Below are 21,729 nucleotides of genomic sequence, written 5' to 3'. Positions count from 1 at the left end.
AAACCAGGCTCTGCCTAATTGAGCTAATGTTGAGATTAATCTGTCTCTACTCTCTGTGGCTTCTGATCCAACCTGTGTCAATATCAGCACTGTAATCATCTTCCAGTTGGTCTTCCTTCTTCCAAACCATTCCTCACATCCTCCCAGGAACTATTTATAAGAATACTGATACTATTCTTATAAAATGCAAAATAAATAAGCACTTATGAAATGCACCAGGATGTTTTAGCAGTGAGAATGCTAAGCGCTTACCCTCACTTCCTGTACTCATCATTGGGAATGAACTTCACAGTGTGGCACTGGTCTGAGCTCACAGTTGCCTTGTCACTGAGCTAAGGAGTCCTAAAAACTATCAGAGCTGATGATGATGTCACATCAACTCTCACCCACCCTTGGCTGAGGGTCTGACATTAAGTCTCTTACGCTGAATCATGCCCAGCAAGAGTTGGCCACGTTCCTGTGACTAGAGATTAGCCTTGGGCAGTGAGATGCAGGGAGTGGCAAGAACACGTTGAGAAAACCGCGGGTGACTGCTGGGGTGGAAGGAGGAGACGTGGTGACTGCAAGTTCCACGGAACAGATGACTGAGTACTTTCATCCCTCTGTATACAGTGCTGGCTTCTAGTGAGTACAAAATCAATGCTTGTTGAAAGAATAAAGGAATGAGAAAGAAGCCTCATTATAAAAAGACTAAAGCAATAATCTATACTTCAGAAGGTCTAAGTTGTGGTCTAAGATTTTGTTCTTGACCTCGGTGAGCCTCTTGCCTTCTGTGAGGCTTAGTTCTCTACATCAAGTGATAAAGGGGTGGGACACATGATTTCCACAAGCCTTGTGGCTGCAATATTCTATAGCTTATGAGTATTATATATCATATCATATCATATCACATCATATCATATATAGTATTAGGCTAAGACATCCCATTCTCAACTAAAGAAATTAGTTGGTTTTTTACTAAGAAACAGAATGAGCATTTTAACAAGAAAATGTAATTAATGGAATCAAGAGAATTACACTGTGATCTTCTGCCCTTTTCAAAAGGAAGGTTAATTATTGCATAGACTGAGCTACATATACACAGTGAAGCTATTTAACAGTCATTTAAAAATCAAGCTAATGAAGAGTGTTTTATGATATTGAGATACAGGTATGTATCATATGTATAAAACACACATACACTTACACATATATATCTGGAAGGTAGAAAGAAACACGAGCTTGTGGAATAATGGGTGATTTTCATTCTCAGACTTAAATGTGTTTACACCTTCCAGATTGTAGACAACAGTTAGGCATTATTTTTACAGTCAGAATTTATGTAGTAAATGGGTTCATAATAGTATTTACACAGTACAAAGAGCAGGTGAGAAAATATCAGGGGAATACTACCAGGCCCCTCTGACCTCCCTGGCTCACTTGAAGGGAAGACTACACAGCACCAACCTCACACAGAAGTTGAAAGTTGGATGAGATGAGTGGAAAGTATTGAATGCAGGCAGGTGCAGTGGTAAGATACCATCTGCATCCCATATTGAAGTTCCTGGATTCAGTCCTGGCTCCATTTCTCATTTCAGCTTCTTGCTAATATGCGTCCTGTGAGACAACAAGATGCCCTTTTTGTGAGAGACCCAGATAGAGAACTGGGCTCCTGGCTACAGCCAGGCCCAGCCCAGGCTATTGTGGGCATTTGGAGAATAAACCAGCAGATAGAATCAATCAGTCTCTCTCACTCTGTCTCTCTCTCTCTCTCTCTCTCTCTCTCTCTCCCCTTTTCAAATACAGTGAAAGCAAATATTTTTCTTTAAAAATGTGATGTAACTATGTATGATATAACTGTGGATGCATATTCATACATTATCCTTAGACTTTCACCACTGCTGAACTCTTTAAACCTCGGTATTTATATCAATAAAATGGGTATTCCAGTACCGAGTTCACATCCTAGTTATAAAGATTAAAGCATGTAATAATAAAAATGCCAGTACATTTAAGAGCAATTAAGGTTTTATGAAAGATGTGGAAAACAGAACACAGGATACTGTTAATATAAGGCTTTGTAATACATAGAGTTTCAAAGGCAGGGAAATGATAGCCTTGTTTTATTCTGCCAAAGTCTAGCTGCTGCTCCTGGGCAAAAAAAAAAAAAAAGTTGCTCTGGCTTTTCAAGAATTTACTGATCTTGACGATGCTAATTGAACAAAGTGTGGGTGGCAGCATGATCACCGTTTTCAAGTCAGTCATAGGGACAAAGGAATGCTTACTTTATGACCTTGTCAACAGCATTATAGGCTGAATTGTGTCCACCCACAAAATTCATATGGTGAAGTCCTGGCCTCCAGTACCTCACAGTATAGCTGTATTTGGAGATAAGATATTTTTTTTTAAAGATTGATTTATTTGAAAGTCAGAGTTATACAGAGAGAGGAGAGACAGAGAGAGACAGAGAAAGAGAGAGAGAGGTCTTCCATCCAATGGTTCACTCCTCAATTGACTGAAATGGCCAGAGCTGTGCGGATCTGAAGCCAGGTGCCAGGAGCTTCTTCCAGGTGTCCACGTGGGTGGAGGGGCCCAAGGGCTTGGGCCATCTTCTACTGCTTTCCCAGGCCATAGCAGAGAGCTGGATGGGAGGGAAGCAGCTGGGTCTCCAACCAGTGCTTCAGGCCAGGGCGTTAACCCGCTGCACCACAGTGCTAGCCCCTGGAGTTAATATCTTTTAAAAGCTCACTGAGGGGGCCGGCACCATGGCTCACTTGGTTAATCCTCCACCTGCGGCGCCAGCATCCCATATGGGTTCCGGGTTCTAGTCCCAGCTGCTCCTCTTCTAGTCCAGCTCTCTGCTGTGGCCTGGGAGGGCAGTGGAGGATGGTCCGAGTGCTTGGGCCCCTGCACCCACATGGGAGACCAGGGAGAAGCACCTGGCTCTTGGGTTCGGATTGGCGCAGTGCCGGCTGTAGCAGCCATTTGGGGAGTGAACCAATGGAAGGAAGACCCCTCTCTCTCTCTCTCTCTCTCTCTCTCTCTCTCTGACTATAGCTCTACCTGTCAAAAAAATAATAACATAAAAAGCTCACTGAGTCACAATAAGGCCCTCTGGTGGGTGCTAATCCCATATGGCAGGTATCCTTGTGAGGAACAACAGAGACACCTGGAGCAAGCAGGCCCAGAAGAACAGCCACGTGAGGAGGCAGAAAGAGCGCAGCCATGAAAAGGGGTGCAGCCAGGAAGAGCAGTGCAGAAGAAACCAACCCTGCTCTCACCTTGATCTTGAAATCCCAACCTCCAGGGCTGTGTGTTGAACTATACTACCTTGGCAGCCCAAAGATATTATTATTGACAGCATTCATTCATTAATGCATTCAGATGAAGTTACCAATAGGTAAGAGACGTCCAGTTGTCCTGAACTCCCCATGCTGGGGAGCTGCATGGAGAGCTCTCATAAACACAGAGATGTACCTAGGGTCTCTCAACTGGTCTGGCTTTCCTTGCTCATCTTCTCAGCCCAGGTGCCAGACATGGGAGTGATGAAGATTCAAGATGACCTAATCTTGGACATGATTTGACTGCAAACTCATGAGACACACTGAGCTGGAAGTGTCAAGCTGCCCCTGAAACTCTGACCCACTGACACCATGAGAGATAATTAATGGTTATGAAGTTTTAAACAACTGTGTCTTGGGATGATTTGTTTCACAGCAATAGATAACTGACCATATTTAGAGACTGAGAAAGATATAAACTGATATTTCATGAAGCCACTTCTAATTCTGAGTGCTTGTGTCACCATCATTCATTACAACTAATCTAATATGACTGACAGAAGGTTTCTCCATAGGCAAGCAGGGTTCAGAGAGGAAGCCAGGGGTCGTGGGTTTAATATAGCCACCCTCTCACCTTTGATGCTCTCTAAATGATGACTTATGTGTATGTATATTGTGCTTTTCATTTCATCCTGTCCTGTGTAAACACAGTCCTCTAACCTCATTATTAACAATGGCCAAGTTGAAATTAATCACTGGAGAGAGAGCCAGAACTTTAATTGATGACTGTGAATTTGGACTTGGAATGCTGTCCTATTGAAAGCACAAAGCTGCATTGCTTTCACAGTTTTCCTCTGAAATTGCTTCCTATGACTAATTCTTAAAAGCAGACACAGGCTCTGCTTAAGACAATGCCAAAACATCTCTACAGGACGTGGACACAGATGACTGTCCACTATGTACCATTTATTAGAATTAAAAAATTTCTCTCTTCATTGCACAAATTTTTGGATTTTGAATTACAGAATTTACTGAGTATTTTGGTACAAGATGAAAAAATTGTTCTCTCATCTATAATTCTTCATTTCCATCCATAATAAAAGATTCGGTAGTTAAGAACATAAGCTATTGTATTACTTTTGTCTAAACAATGGAAGATTTTAAGATGAAGATTGTAATCTTTATCTACCAAAAACAAATGTCTGTGTGTTAGGTGAGAAACCGTCTAAAATATAAGCACCTGTTTGTGCATTTGTTCAGGTAAGTGTGTGTGTGTGTGTGTGTGTGTATGTGTGTGAATGCACTGGTATCCCAGGTTCTAGTCCCAGGTGGGGCGCCGGGTTCTGTCCTGGTTGCTCCTCTTCCAGTCCAGCTCTCTGCTGTGGCCCAGGAAGGCAGTAGAGGATGGCCCAAGTCTTGGGCCCTGCACCAGCATGGGAAACCAGGAGAAGCACCTGGTTCCTGGCTTTGGATTGGCATAGCTCCGGCCATAGCAGCCATTTTGGGGGAGAACCAGTGGAAGGAAGACCTTTCTCTCTGTCTCTCTCTCTCTCACTGTCTAACTCTGCCTGTAAAAGAAAAAAAAGGAAAACCTTTATCAAAGAACCAGAAGAAAAGAGTTGTTGACTATGTAGAGCGACTAGACATCTCTTTTGTGACTGGTCAAAGAATATAGTAAAATAACTAAGGAAATCAATTTCACATTATTTACTAAAGTTGAACTCTCCTGGGTATGTGCCCAATAAAATGTGTACATATATTCACCAGTAGACATACATTAGAATGTTCCTGGCAACATCCTGCCACTTAGCTTCAAAAGAAAAATGACATAAAAGTGCCCATCAACAGTAGAGTGGGTTTCAAAACTGGGGTATGTCATACAACTGCATACTGCACAGCCATGAAAACAAAGGACCTCCAGCTGTACAGTACAGTATTATGAGTGACCAACATAATGTTAAGTAAAAGTGTCCCTTAAATTCTGTTTCCAAAAAGTGCAAACCTGAGCAAACTAAATTCACATTGTCAGAATTAAGGATAGTGATTACCTTTGGTAAGGAAATAAATGGCCACAGTTGGTCTGGAGCTTTCTGGGTGCTGATATTTTTTTTAATGCTTTGAGACTTACCACATGGATCTGCTCATTTATTCTGTACATTTTTTCTCTGAGTTTATGATGTAGAGAGTGCAGTGGTCAAGGGCTTACCGATCTCTTCAAGTTTAAATCTGTCACTTGAGAATGAAGAAAAAATTGCTTAGGATCAAGTTCTGATCTACTTCTTCAACTTTATTTCCTTTCCCTCTCTGTCATTCTTTGCCCAACTAAAATATCTCTCCTTCCTCAATGTCACACTAATTTCCATCTTATAGATTCTGTAAATGTGGTTTCCTTGCCTTAAATACCCCTTTATTCTTCCCCATCTTGAGTGCCCCTTCTCACTGAACACCTAGCCTCAACTGTAATGTTATATTTAGCAGAAAATCATCTACAATGGCTGTATCCTCACCCCAACATTCCACTTTATGTGCTTTTTTCAATTTCTCTGATTTTTATTTTGATGCACTTAAAATTATGCATTACATGTTTGATGTCCTCCCTCACAATCCCTACAACTCCAGGAAAGGAAGAAATCTCCTCTTAGACTTTTTTTTTTAAGATTTATTCATTTATTCGGAAGTCAGAGTTACACAAAGAGAGGAGAGGCAGAGAGAGAGAGAGGTCTTCCTCCTGATGGTTCACTCCCCAATTGGCCGCAATGGCTGGAGCTGTGCCCATCTGAAGCCAGGAGCCAGGAGCTTCTTCCAGGTCTCCCACGCAGGTGCAGGGGCCCAAAGACTTGGGCCATCTACTACTGCTTCCCCAGGCCATAGCAGAGAGCTGGGTCGGCAATAGAGCTGCCAGGTCTCGAACCGGCATGCATATGGGATACTGGCGCTTCAGGCCAGGGTGTTAACCCACTACGCCACAGTGCTGGCTCCTGCCTTAGACTTCTTTATCTTCCCAGAGCCTGAAGTAGTCTCTCACATGTTGTAGGTGCTAAGTTCCTGAATCATGAATACCGGAGCACATGCTAGAATAACGCCTTGGAATATGTGTATAACTAGATTGACAAAGAAAAAAGTAGGATGGTGATAGTTAATAGATAGATAATAACACTGTTAATAGATAGATAATAAAACCGTTCTTACATGATCACCCAAGCAGAGTACAGGATTCCTGGAATATTCTAGAGAAATGGTGTTTCCAGATAGAATAGTTACTGATAATGCTGGGAAGGTTGGATAAAGGCAAATTTGATTCCCACCAAAAAAAGATATTTTAAGCTAATGAATGCTAAAGGCAATTTGCACACAACAACAACAACAGAAATGTAGCTACATCCCTCATTGCTAAAATATGCATTCAGTCACTCACTAATGCATTCACCCATAGCTTTTTATTGAGCAGTGACTATATGCCGGGCATCAGACTAAGTGCTAGAGATCACTGGTTATTCAGCCATCGCCTATGAAGGACAGAGAGGTCAAGTAAACATATCATTTAGTTAATTTAACTTGATTAGTTAGGGCCAGGAAATGTTTACCATTTCATCCATTTTTGAGAATCTTTGGGCTCACCATTTTGTTTCTATTTTTATTTTTTATTATTTTATTTAATTTTATTTTTGACAGGCAGAGTGGACAGTGAGAGAGACAGACAGAGAGAAAGGTCTTCCTTTGCCATTGGTTCACCCTCCAATGGTTGCCGCGGCTGGCGCACTGTGGCCAGCACACCGCGCTGATCTGATGGCAGGAGCCAGGTACTTATTCTGGTCTCCCATGGGGTGCAGGGCCCAAGGACTTGGGCCATCCTCCACTGCACTCCCTGGCCTTGGCAGAGAGCTGGCCTGGAAGAGGGGCAACCGGGACAGAATCCGGCACCCTGACCGGGACTAGAACCCGGTGTGCCGGCGCCGCAAGGCGGAGGACTAGCCTAGTGAGCCACGGCGCCGGCCACCATTTTGTTTCTATGAAAAATATCTCAATAATCCTTAAATCACTTGTATTATTTGTTAGCTACCAAATTTTTGCCTTACTTTTTCCGTAGACAATAATTTCTATTTTTCTTTTGTATGCACACACATAAAAAGAGAGAAACTTTACTAAAATGTATACCTCATCCAAGGAGACACATACATATTTTCTGATATTCTCCAGAAAAGGTTTCTAACTTTCCATGGGAAACACTGAAAATGTTGAGAAGCTTGGTCAAGCATTATCTCTGCTTGGTTGATAAATAGGTCACCAGGAGTAAAGTGTTATGGTGATAAAATGTGATCTATTTTATGTCCTTAGCATCTCTTACTGTCAAAAGTTACTTTAACACTTTGGGGATATCTTTTATTTTTAAATTTAAATCTAGTGGAAACCCAAAATCCCTGAACACAGCTTGCTTTCTTTTTCACTTTCCCATGTGTTAACCACCACCATTCCAGTGGGTAAATGGCCTCGAAGAGAATCAACAATTTTCTTCCATGTGCCATACCTTGTATATATCATCATATACTCACCTAACTCTCATAACCCAGCGTACACATCTCACTGTATTTAATAACTTGGTTGTGTACCTATCTCTCTGCCTTGATTTTAAACTTCTGGAGTGGAGTTTAAAGCTAAATATCTTTAATATTTATATCCCTGACTCCAGGTTCATTGCGTAACACATTTTGAAGATTTTATGTGTGTGGAAGAAGCTGAATCAAATGAATGTATTCTCTTTGGCCATTTTCCACATTATTTCTCCAAAGACAGATGTTTAAAGTAGTCTACAACATGCTTGGCCTTGATTTTGCTCATTTGAATACTTTGGCTCCAAGTGGACTTGCAGAGATTGTTGAGCACTGTGCAGTATCCACGGAGATCCTGGGTGTTGATGCTTTAATTTTGTGTGGAAAGATGCACTGACAAGTGCAGACACATCCTTGCAAGCAGAGCTCTGAAATGTGTGATGTCACCCCTCGGGGAATCCCACTGCCCTCTCCAGAAGGAATCCTGTCTTTGAAAGTTGGTGTCACTGTGAGATGTTCAGCTGTCACTTTCTTCTCACATTTATTCTGAATGAGCACAATCCATCCATCAGTGCTTAAAGAGTTTTCCAACAGTACATTGACCTTGAACGCAGCACGCTGATTCTCAGTAACACACCGCAAATAGGGTCGTCCCTGAGTCACCCAACAGTGAATGCGATTGGGAACAGATTTCTGGAATTCCAATAGGGTCCACCTGCCTTGGATGATGGATCAGCCTACTGTAAACCATCAATCCTTTCCAGGGTCTTGAGAATGGTGACACCTGTATGAAATTTATCATTATGTACACCAACAGGCAGAGCATGAGGCCACAACTGGCTTTTCCACAATGACGGGGCCTCTAGGGTAAATGGTCTGTTTTGTTTGCGGTAGCATTTATTTACTGAAATGCTTTCCTTAGAAGGACCCATGACGATGGTGACAAAGATGTAAGCACTATAGGGAATTACATCTGCAGCAAGGATTGAGCGATAGATAAAAAGCCTATGTCTTAAGCTGTTGGAGGTTAACACCAGATCAATTAAGGTGATTGTTTCGTAGATTGCATTGGACAGATGTACACACACAAAAGGGACATTAGCACAACTAGAAGAGAGAAACAAAGAGGAATTAACTGATGCTGGACTCCAAATCAAACTGGAAAATGATTTTATGTTCTTTTGAGATGCTGAATTACCTTAATGAAGAGATTCCTTCCAAAGTAAAGCTTCCGTGTCCTTTTATACCTTGGTGTAAGAATCTTCAAATAAATCAATTTATCTTTAAAAATAAATAAATAAACAGGTTATTATCAAGAACTGGATAGTTTTAAGGGCCATGCTAATTTTGAGATAATACAGATTTTGGAATCTCTATTTTTAGAAAAACGTTAGTACATTTTATTACCATAAGTAATAATAATTGTCAGTTCCCGAAGTATGTTGTGTGCCAGATTCCACCACAGACACACTACAGGCATTGTACTGGCTTCCTAACAACCCTGGCATTTAGGTTTAACCTTCTGCCTACCTTACAGATCAGGAAACTGGGGGTAAGAGACCTGAACTAAGTTGCTGGGACTTGTATCCTCATCAACAACAGAACCAAGTTTGGGTATCTTGTCTTTTCTCTTTGACTTCAGCCCCCATAACCTTTCCACTGCAGCCCACTGGCACGCACATAGCACGAGAAGCCAAGTCGTGGGCATTTGGACATGCCACTTTGTTCTAATATCAGCCACCTTAAGAGCAGTAAGTTAGAGCAGACTGCGTACTGGTCTTTGTTAAAAAGAGTTAACAGATGTTGCTGGGCACGTGCAGTTTGCAAAGTGCCCCTCTGGAAGTTGCCAGGCTCATGATTACCCATCCTTAATTAGAAGTTACCTGAAGAGGGAAAGTGTTTGGAGGGGCTGTAGGATTATAACTGATGTTTCAGAGTGCACACAATCCAACCCACCGTCATCTCTCCTTGTTTCAGACAAACCCAGTGTTGCACACCAACAGTCAGACTCAACTGTTGCTATCCAGTCAGGCCACACTGCCATGATGATAGGTGAGTGCCAGCACAGGTCACAGCTCTGCCCAAGCGACTCACAGCAAGGTTTGGAAAATTCTCATCTTGTTTTCTTGATAATTAAATGCTGCTTTGATGGGGAATTCAAGCTCTGCAGTCAGAGTGGGCTGCTTCGTGAAATTCTGCTTGTTCCTAGAAAGCTTTTCTACCTGACTTACTTTCTGGAGCAGACATAAAGGTGTGGCTCCAAAATGTAGCTTCATTCGTTCATGTACGTAGGTCAATTCCCACATTCCTCTCAAATTCAAGTTTGGGTTCTCAGAGCATCCTGCAAGCCTCTGGGCTATGGAAGTCTTCGCAGAAGCCTGGTACTCTGTGTCTTTTATTTTGAGCACCTAGTGGAAAGCTGTTTATGGACAGGGCAGGGCAGATGCTATCTTTTAAAACTTCACAGAAAATGTGTATTTTTAAAAAAGTGAAAGATTTCAAAAATTAGGGGTACTAAAATAAACATGTTTTACTTCTATTTTTTCTTGAACATTCTGAAGCACCCCATTATATACAAGACCTTCTTTAAAAGACTTATCTAGAAGACCATATTCTTTAAAAGACTAAAAATATTAACAGAGAGACTGATGATGGTCTGCACCCTAGAGTATTTCCAACCACTCCAAAGCTCACCCCCACCCCCACCCTGGCTGTCAAACCATGAGGCATAATGGCAGTAAAGGGCTTTTTTGTGCGGGGCACATGGGATGGGGGACCGTGCTAGGATTCCTAGACTCATGATGGCAGAGAATGATGCAGCTGCCCAGATGTACCAGTTCTCTGCCTTTCAACAGTGGAGATACCAGACAGCCATCGAAAAGCTTAGCTCTTCATCCAGTGTCAGTGGCGACAGTGTAAGTCCTGTATGAGGCCCATGGAATCACTGGGAGCAGCCTTGCCAGAGCGCCTGCAGGAGGGACATGAAATTCAGTAAATCTACAGCAGGGGAATTTTTAAGCTGATCATTATGCATGGCCTGGGAATGATGTTAGAAATATGCAAATGTTGTAAGTATGCACATATCTGCAAATGGTGTTATAAATATCCAGAAAAATAGTTCCCCACTCCTGATAACAAATGGGTGAAAAACATCTTTTAAATCAAGAAATATGTGCAGAATAAATGAATACTGTGGACAACTAAATGTTTACTGAATGGATAGTTGGATGGCTGTTTGTTGAATGACTAGACATGGCTGTGCTAAGCTTTCCACACTGCTGGGAATCCAATCTGAAATGATACAGCAGACAGCTTTGAGTCTAAACTTGTCAGTGTTGTGTTCAAACTGTCCACATACCTAAACTGCCCAAGTACACAACCAATGGGAATGACTATACAGAAATCTGTCTTGCAAATTCCAGAAAGTTCCCCAAGACTCTAGTTTCTGTATCTGAAGCTGAACCTGCCACTTGTCCCCTCTGTTCGCTTGCTCATTTTTGAATGATCAGAGGAATGGTATCCTGGGTGGTAGGCACACTTTGTATGTTCAAGGAATGAATGGGGCTTCGTGAATTCCTCTTGCAGGAGCTATCAGTATTCGTAAAGGAAACCCAATACATGACAAATGTGATTAGAAATGACTGTCAAATAATGACAAATAAGTTCTAATAAAAACAGACACAATCTTAACAATTACTTGAAATGCAGGTATTTATCAAACAGAGCAAGATTAAAAATGACCATATTGCATTAAAGAAATCGAACTGATGGAATTTTAAATATGTAGCTTGGCCGATTCGCTTTGCTCATGCCTTCCCCCTCTCCTCTCTGGGCTCCTTGCAGAGAAACGGGGTGGGAGTGAATTTAAACAAAGACTGTTCTAATGTGCCCTGAAGTGTTCACATTTTTTACCAATGTTATCTTCAGAGTTCAGCTCTGCAGAAAAATGAGGCCACAGTACAGAGGAGAGGGGGACAGCTGACGGTCTCTCAGACTCCAATTGTGAGAAACAATGGAGAGACACACAAACAGCTGCGTGGGTGAGAGGTGCTACTGGGCCCCTTGGTAACTGTCCTCAAAGGGACATTTATTATGAATGAAAAAGCCCAGAAAGATTGATCTATGAGAAACTAACTAACTAAACAGGGCATTGATGAGTAGGAACCCTTTTCCCCACTCCCCAGCCCTCAGCTAATTCATTAATTGAATTGTTGAAAGTATTTGAGATACTTTCAACAATTTTTGCAATTCTGGTCACAAGGGATCAGAAGATTCAGCAGGAAATTCACCAATGACTGAGCTTCCTGTAGAAGTGGTCTCCATGTTTTTCAGGTACCTTCATTAGCAATAATAATAACAATGGTAGTAACTAAAAGTTTTTAAAAATTACCACTATGATTTGTAATTTATTAATATGAAAGTCCTTATAAAGCTCTAGAAAATTAAATGGATTTGTTATCATATACCATATAGTTAACGGTATCTATGTGTCAGGTGCCAAGCTAAACACTACAGATCTGGGGAGTCTAAAGCTCGTGTATTTTAGGGATACTCTTTAAGAAAAATAATATACAATTAAGTATAAAAGTGAAAATCTGTTTAGAACAAGAAGTCATCCAATTTCACGGCTTTAACTTTCTAGCTTCTGGCCTTTATGCCGAGTTCCACCTTGTCAGCATCCCCACTAGCTTGTCTAGGAAACATCTGAAACATCCTAACTTTATTTTATTTTTTTGACAGGCAGAGTGGACAGTGAGAGAGAGAGAGACAGAGAGAAAGGTCTTCCTTTTTCCGTTGGTTCACCCCCCAGTGGCCACTGCGGCCGGCGCATCGCGCCGATCTGAAGCCAGGAGCCAGGTGCTTCTCCTGGTCTCCCATGCGGATGCAGGGCCCAAGGACCTGGGCCATGCTCCACTGCACTCCCGGGCCACAGCAGAGAGCTGGATTGGAAGAGGGGCAACCAGGACAGAATATGGTGCCCCGACTGGGACTAGAACCCGGGATGCTGGCACCACAGGCGGAGGATTAGCCTATTGAGCCGCGGCGCCGGCCTGAAACATCCTAACTTTAATCAGAGCTCAGATCCCCCATCCAAACCTACTTTTCCTTGTTTTCTCTCGCCTCAATAAATGACAATTCCATCTCCAGTTATTTGGGCCATTCCCTGCCCCCCCCTTTTCCAGTTCATTGGCACATTCTGTTCATTCTCTTTGCCCCTTCCCCATGGAATATAAGCTTCTTGTCTATGAGGATTAATTTTCTTCAGCTGTATCCCCAGTGCCTTGAATAGTGCATTCCATATAAGTGCTTAATAAAATCAGTTGAATAGAAATTGAACAAGGATGCTTACTCCTGGAATGCAATAGCCCAACTTTTTTTCCTGGATCTGTTCATATATTTTCTCACAATATCATATTATTTACTCTTATTATGATTAAAACAATTTACAATTAAATAAATATGACATAAGGATTATAGAGATAGTTCTGTGTCTATTTATCTCATCATTTTATCCCCAGAACATATTGATACCTTGGCACCTATCCAATATAGTTATCTATTCATTCAAAAAGAAGTTATGAAGCATTTACTTTTTTTGCAGCTCTTCGAAAAGTGCTGTAATTCAAAGATTCATAATATTCCCTGCCTAAAACATGAAGAATATACATCAATAGAGAAAATTATTCAGGTAAATAATTGTACATCCATCCGTGAATGCATAGAAAACAGTTGTACTTATAGCAAAGGGTTATAGAAGCACAAGAGACAGACATACAGACATAAGCACATCCCACAGAATCAATGAAATATTTCACACGAGGAATGACATGAGATATAGGACTTAAATATAAGATTTAGACCACATGAGTTTTCCAAGGGAGTAGTGACAAGGAACAAAGGATATTGAGGAAAATAAGAAAATAATGTTCCCATTCAAGGAGACTTTAGAGTTTAGATGAAGAGCTAGGGTGAGTGATAAACAGAGTAGGTTACTAGTTTTCAACATGTCCAATGTAGAAAGCCACGGATATTCCAGCATTTTCTCTGTAGCACTTATCCGAAGCAAGTTTTTAGTTCCGACTTCCTTTCATCTGACTCTCTACTATCTAAAGCTTCAACAGGAACATTGGGGGATGGGAATCTTCTGTCTGGATGCATCAATGTCAAGCATCGCTATGTTCTTTAAGACTTCTGTAGTATTTTCCAACTATGCTTAGAATAAAATTCCAGGGGCCAGCGCTGTCGCTCACTTGGCTAATCCTCCGCCTGCAGCACCGGCATCCCATATGGGCACCGGGTTCTAGTCCCGGTTGCTCATCTTCCAGTCCAGCTCTCTGCTGTGGCCTGAGAAGGCAGTGGAGGATGGCCCAAGTACTTGGGTGCCTGCACCCGCGTTGGAGACCAGGAGGAAGTACCTGGCTCCTGGCTTCGGATCGGTGCAGTGCACCTGCCGTAGCAGCCATTTAGGGGGTGAACCAACGGAAGGAAGACCTTTCTGTCTGTCTGCCTCTCTCTCTCTCTCACTAACTGTTAAAAAAAAAATCTAAGATATTAAAATAATATCACTATTTTAAAAAAAGAATAAAATTCTAGCTTTGCTCTAAGGCATGACCTAACCCCCTAGTCCTATTTTATAGCAATTTTCACTTCTTCCCTATGCTCCAGATCCATGATTTTCCCAGCACCATATCAACCTCTTTCCCAAGTGAAAGGCTTTGCACATGCAATCACTTCCGCTGCATGAGCTACTTTGCATCCAAATCTTAAGCACTGAGTCCTGAGAGAGGCTTTTCTACCATGGAATCTATGTTGCCCACAGACCACACCCTCCCTTGTTGTCTTTCTTTGACCTTCTTTTGTTTTCTTCTTAGCATTTATCACTATTTATAATTGCCTCATTTTCCTGTTTTCTTGTTTTAATCATCTCTCTCCTAGAATGTAATTTCCGTGAGTGCAGGGGTATCCTCAAAGGTACAGATAACTCTATCTTGTTCAACATCGTTGCCCTAGCATTTATTATGTCTTTTCTAAATATTCATTGAAAGAAGGAGTGTTTCTGTGAACGCATTCCATGGATGCATAGTACAATAGTTTGGGCCTTCATATGTAGAATACAGTGTGGAATATTTAGAGTTGGGCAGTAATGGTCACTCCCCACACATTGACTGACAAAACAGGACCATTCAGTTACTGAGAATGGAGGCATGGGATTGAAGGGTAAAAAAGGCACATGCCACAAAGATTCTGAGTGAAGAAAAATGTATCATTATCCTCATCTTTGATCTCTGTGAGCCAGGCTATGTGCATGCAAGTGGCAGCAAATTGCTACCTAGAAATGTCATTGCATAGATTATCTCAGGTGTGGAACTGTTCATTCAAGGGGATGTGGGGAGAATGGACTGCCAAGGCCAAGGTCACCAGGCAAGCTGCCTGGCTGACCAGCTGCTTTGTGTGAACTTCCTGTTTACTATGAAGCTCTGTGACCAGTCATTGTCCTTTCCCATTGGGTGCACTTCCCTTCTCCCCATACAAGAACGTGGAAAAGGGCAAAAATCACAAGCGCATGTCCAAGCTGAGATGGAAGCAGTGTGGAGATTTAGAAAGAACAAAGTCTGGGTATCAGAAAGAACTGGTTTGAGTCCCTGCGGGTAGCACTGGGATGTCATTTAATCTCTCTAAGCCACAGTTTACCCATCCCCCAAATGAAAATGACAGAGGGACCTTTGTCACAGAACTTTTATGATGGTTAAATGAAAAATGTATGCAAGTGTGTAGCGCAACCCTAGGTACTTGGTGTTACAAAATACCTTTTTTTTTATTTTTTTTTTTATTTTTTATTTTTTGACAGAGTGGACAGTGAGAGAGAGAGAGAGACAGAGAGAAATGTCTTCCTTTTTATTGGTTCACCCCCCCAATGGCCGCTGCGGCCAGCGTGCTGCGGCCGGTGCACCACACTGATCTGAAGCCAGGAGCCAGGTGCTTCTTCTCCTGGTCTCCCATGTGAGTACAGGGCCCAAGGACTTGGGCCATCCTCCACTGTACTCCCGGGCCACAGCAGAGAGCTAGCTGGACTGGAAGAGGAGCAACCAGGACAGATTTCGGCGCCCCGACCAGGACTAGAACCCAGTGTGCCGGCGCCGCAATCAGAGGATTAGCCTATTGAGCCGTGACGCCGGCACAAAATACCTTAATAGATATTAGTGTTAAAATTACTAGTGGGATAATTGTGGTGACTGCTATAGGAGGAGAAGGAGGAGTTATAGGCTGATAAAAGTAATAGTACTATGAGGAAGAATAGAGTAGGATGGTGTTGGTGGTAATTATAGTAGTCACAGTAGTAACAGTGTTTGTAGCAGTAGTGGTAGGAGGAAGCGGAGTTGCAATGGTTGTTTTACTACCATATGGTAGTAGTTGTAGTAATAGTGATGGTAGTAGAGAAGGTAGTTATAGGAAGAGATGGAAGGAGAGGAGTTGCAGGTGTGGTGGTAGTTGTATTGTAAGTACCAGCGGTCAGGAGGAAGAGTTGTATCACACTGGAGATGGCAGTTGTAGTTTTCATACTAGTGGCAATAAAAGAAAGAGGAATTGTAGTAGGGTTGCAGTGGCAGTTGTATTTTTAATACTATCATAGTAGAGGAGGAGTTGTAGTTGGATGGTTGTAGTTGTGGTATTGCTACTAGAAGTAGTAGAGGAGTAGAAGTTGCAGCAATGTGTGACTATAGTTGTAGTATTAGTCCTCATAGTAAAGGAAGTAGTTGTGGTTGGATGGTGGTGGTAATTGAATATAAGTACTGGTAGTAATAGTAGTGAAGGAGGAGTTGTGACAAGATGGCAGTGGTAGTTACAGCAGTAAGAGCAGATGAATTGTACTTTGGTGGTGGTGACAGTTGTATGGTGGTGATACTGTAGCAATAGTACTACTAGTATTAAAAAAGTAGCTAAAGTTGGGTGGTGGGTGGTAGTAATAGAGGAGGAGGAGTTGTAGTGAGGTGGTTGTGGCTACTGTAGCAGCAGTAGCAGTAGTAAGAGGAGGAGCTGTAGAAAGGTGGGAGTTACTGTGACAGAAGACTAAGTTGGTATTTTAATAGAGTGGCAGTGATAATTGTTATAGTGGCAGGAAGAGGAAGATGAGGAGGAAGAGGGGTTGTAGCAGTAGTGATGGTAATGGTTATATTATTCATCATAGTGGTAGAAAAAGAAATAGCAACATTGTCTGAAATCGTAGTATCACATACTAATATTAACAATAATTACAACAAATAATAGTAATAATATTACAAAGAATTTTTTAACATAAATATGTGTCTTTTTTTCTTGGGTCCATGCTCTCAACATTCCAGGACAGATAGATTAATAATACTATATGCTGGTTAGTTTGAAGAATCCCTCACCCGTTATAAAGTTTCAAAAAAAATGAGAAAAATATGCTCTATAAAAAAATTAAATGACTTCCAAGAGGTCCTGGGAGACTCCCTGGGGTCTGCTGTGTGGGAGCAGTGAGTTTCCTGAAGGGAACACACAGTGCACACATCTGAGTGATGGCCAACGCCTGAGTCCATTCATTACCCTTGGCAGGCTGAAAAGCTTAATTACAGGGAAAGAAAGGAGGGATTAGAATCGATTTTGTGCCTACCTAGGACCCTACCAAGCACTGCCACTTGCCTTATTTGCTCCTCTGCAAAACATCTAGGGGATGGGGATTCAGTCTCACTTTATAAATGAGGAAATAAAGGTCCAGGAATGTGCAGCAAGTTGGCCCAGGTCACACAGCTGGTACAGAGAGAGCTTGAATTACAGTCCCGTCGGTCCTCCCACTAGGGATCTGCCCACATTCCTGCAGCCCTCATGGGTTGCTCTTCAGAGAGCCAAGCTGCATTATGAAGAGCAGGAATCTTAATATTCATGTAATCTCTCACTAACTTATGAGCATGAATTCCTCCCCAGCTGGGCAGTAACTCCCCAAAAGGAACCAGATAATCATCTTCCTGTCATACAGAGAACCCTTTAAACAACACAGAACTTGGTTGTTCAACTATTATATGCTAGTAGTTACCTTCAAAGTGATGTGTACAAATAATCATAGGGAAATTGAGTGAGTGCCTGGAATTTTTTTTGAGAAAGAGAGCAGACTCTGAAGTGAGATAGAGATGGATTTAGATTCAGCCTCATCTTTAGTATCTGTGAAGCAAGACACTAGAAAATCAAACCGCTTCTCTGAGCTGCAGAGTGTACGTCTTCAAAAGCAACCACATTTCTCTTCAAAGCCTACTGCTTGGAAATAACCTATGTGCATTACACAACTTGGAGCTTGACAGTTAATAAGTACTACCTATGGGCAGATGACTAGAACCCAAATCCAGCTACCTACCAGCTCTGTGACCTCGAGTGGGATCTTAACCACTCGTTGCCTCAGTTTCCTCAACTGAAAAATGTGGTGATAATATTGGGAAGTCACAGGGTGAAGTCTCAGTGAATGAATACACAGTTTGAGTATTTGGGTATTTGTCTTCCTTTTGCTGTTGGTTCACCCTCCAATGGCCGCCACGGCCAGCGCGCTGCGGCCGGCGCACCGCGCTGATCCAATGGCAGGAGCCAGGAGCCAGGTGCTTTTCCTGGTCTCCCATGAGGTGCAGGGCCCAAGCACCTGGGCCATCCTCCACTGCACTCCCTGGCCACAGCAGAGGGCTGGCCTGGAAGAGGGGCAACCGGGACAGAATCCGGTGCCCCGACCGGGACTAGAACCCAGTGTGCCGGCGCCGCTAGGCAGAGGATTAGCCTAGTGAGCCGCGGCGCCGGCCCAAGTATTTGGGTATTTGTGACACACACTTATTGCTCAGCACTTTTAGAAGTAAGTAGTAGGTATTGCCTGTAATTAAAAAGCAAAACCTGCTGTGAGACTGTGAGACATGACAATGTATTCTACAGAAGAGAGAATATTTGAGATGAGCCTTGAAGCAGAGGCTGCTTTTTGGAAGGCAAGGAAGCCCAACAGATTCTAGATAAAGGGAACAGGAGAAAGAGGGTGTGGCCTTCATGCAGATTTGGGAACAAATTTATGGATAATGCCTCAAGTCTACATGTACACATCCAGGAGGCAAGGAGGAAGGAAGTGGAGCAGAAGTCAAAGGCTGCTGTTCCAATGCACCTGGAATCACCAACCTCAAATTCTGACATTGGCAGCTATCTGCCATTTATATTCGACATACTCTCCATGCATTTTGCTCTGCACACTGTGTACTGATTTGTCACTTTTTTGGGGTAAGATTATGTCTCTGAGTAAGCTGATTAGTGTTAGACTGATTGTTTTAAAATAACTCAAGCGGCATCTGAATTTATTTACATACATGATATTGCCTTCTATAAACACAGCTGTATGCAGAAAGAAAATTCAATGGTATTTTAGGAAGTTAAGCCAACAGTTTAGTTGTAATAAAGGCAGCCTTCTCATTCTGGCTTCTCTTTATTTTTTTATTTTTCTGGACTAACTTTTTTCAACAAGGGTTGGGACCAAGTCTTCTTGTCAAGAAGCGTCTCAGGTAGCAGGCGAGTCGGAGCTCTGGTGGTCGTGGGGAACTTCAGTCAGGAGGAGGCAGAGTGTGTCTTTGATGAAAGGATCGATCCTGGTGCCAATTTCATGAAGGCAGGATGATTTGAAAGCCAACAAGGAAACCATCAGGAGTGTGAAGGCTGTTTCAAATTTACCCTGTTTAAGGAAAGCTTGTCTGATTTTTTTTTTATTCCGTGTGTATTTGTGAAACAATTCTGTGTTGCCAGGCTCTTTGTTAGGCTCTGGAGGTCCAAAAATAAACAAGGAAGATAAAGATCTTACTCTGCACACCTTACAGTCTATAATAGAGTCAAGTACACATGTGTGGCCACACATGTAGGATGTGTGTGTGTGTGTGTATGTTCAGTCTGAGTAGATGTTTGCAAATTATATAGATGTCTTCAAAGAACCTGCTTTGTGTGTCACTGAATATCTTTATTGTTTTTCTGTTTTATATATTACTGAAGGTTTTTTTTTAAAGATTTATGTATTTATTTTAAAGGCAGGACTAGAAAGGCAGAGGCAGAGAGAGAGAGAGAGAGAAAGAGAAATCTTCCATCCACTGGTTCACTCTTCAAATGGCTGCAATGGCTGGAGCTGGGCCTATCTGAAGCCAGGATCCTGGAGCTTCTTCCAGATTTCACACATGGGTGCAAGGGCCCAAGGACTTGGGACATCTTCCACTGCTTTCCCAGGCCATAGCAGAGAGCTGGATCAGAAGTAGAACAGCTGGGACTCAAACTGGTGACCATATGGGATGCCGGCACTGCAGGTGGCAGCCTTACCCGCTATGCCACTGCGCCAGCCCCTTGAGGGTTGCTTTTATCTTTTTCCTTAATTCAGCTAATTTTAATTTTCACTTATTTTAGTACATTAAAGTGGAACCTAAGATCACTAATTTGACAACTTTGTTTTTTTCTGATATAGGCATTTAGTAGTATAATTTTCTAAGTGCTGCTTAAGCTGCATCTCATAGATTTTTTTTTTTTTTTTTTTGGACAGGCAGAGTGGACAGTGAGAGAGACAGAGAGAAAGGTCTTCCTTTACCGTTGGTTCACCCTCCAATGGCCGCTGTGGCTGGCGTGCTGAGGCCAGCGCACCGCAGCCAGCGCACCGCGTTGATCCAAAGCCAGGAGCCAGGTGCTTCTCCTGGTCTTCCATGCGGGTGCAGGGCCCAAGGACCTGAGCCATCCTCCACCGCACTCCTGAGCCACAGCAGAGAGCTGGACTGGAAGAGGGGTAACCAGGACAGAATCCAGCGCCCCAACCGGGACTAGAACACGGGGTGCTGGCACCACAGGCAGAGGATTAGCCTATTGAGCTGTGGCGCCGGCCGCTGCATCTCATAGATTTTAATATTATGTTTTCATTTTCATTTATTTCAAAATATATTATTTTAAAATTTCTTTTATGAGTCTTCTCTGGTCATGAATTTTTAATACATTTTAGTTTAAACTGAAAATATCTGAGGATTTTCTACATATTCTTCTATTGCTTACTAATTTAATTTCTTTTTTGTAAAAGAACATATTATACATGATTTGAATACATTTATTAAACATTATTTTATAGTCCAGAACATAATTCATCTTAGTGTTTCATGGATACTAAAACAGAATATATATTATGTTGGTAATGGGTTGACCATTGTATAATGTTCAAATGTCTAGTTGGTTGTTGGTGGTATTTAAGTCTCCCACATTCTTACTGATTTTCTGTCAACGTATTCTATCATTGACTGAGAGAAGGTTCTTCAAATTTCTAAATATAATTGTAGATTTGTCAATTCTTCATTTTAGTTTTATCACATTTTTACTTCGTTTAATTGGAAACTCTCCATTAGATTCAAATCCATTTACGGTTGCTGTGTTCTCTTGATGACTTGACTGCTTGCCTATGTGACATAGCCTTCTTTGTCCTGTAGTTCCTTGTTCTGTAGTCTAGTTTTCCTACAATTGATACAGTTTCTTGCTTTCTTTTGATTGGTGTTGGCTGAGTATGTTGTTTATCCTTCTTTTACTTTAACCCATCCGTGTTTCTCTGTTTACAGTGAGTTTCAGTAGATACATGTAACTGGGTGGGTTATCTTAATGTGTCAACCTGGCCAGACTATGGTACAAGTTGTTTTCTTAGGCACCAGCCTAGATGTTGCTGTAAAACTGTTCTTCAATATGACTAATATTTACATAAGTTGACTTAGGGTAAACAGATTACCATTCATAATATAAATGGGCCTCATCCAATTAGTTGAAGGCCTTGAGAGAGAAAACTGGAATCCCCTGGGAAAAAGTAATTCTGGCTCTAGTGTTTCTGACCAGTGTTTACCACCTGTCAACTTGTCCTGTAGATCCCGGACTTGCCAAACCCTCACAGT

At 42.0% G+C, this 21,729-nt stretch overlaps 1 long non-coding RNA gene across 2 annotated transcripts in view; it reads left to right on the top strand.

Moving 5' to 3' along the window:
- Positions 1-9,860, top strand: part of LOC149121028 (uncharacterized) — a 398,949-nt gene extending 389,089 nt beyond the window's left edge. For both annotated transcript variants that reach the window (XR_016225508.1, XR_016225502.1), the window contains one exon: positions 9,785-9,860. This is a non-coding gene — a long non-coding RNA (uncharacterized LOC149121028). The remainder of the gene's footprint in view (positions 1-9,784) is intronic.
- Positions 9,861-21,729: the final 11,869 nt, after the last annotated feature.

Source organism: Oryctolagus cuniculus, chromosome 18, assembly GCF_051225735.1.
Source record: "Oryctolagus cuniculus isolate XC-2025 breed Fujian yellow rabbit chromosome 18, ASM5122573v1, whole genome shotgun sequence".
Taxonomy (NCBI): Eukaryota; Metazoa; Chordata; class Mammalia; order Lagomorpha; family Leporidae; genus Oryctolagus; species Oryctolagus cuniculus.
This window is presented reverse-complemented; position numbering and strand designations above follow the sequence as displayed.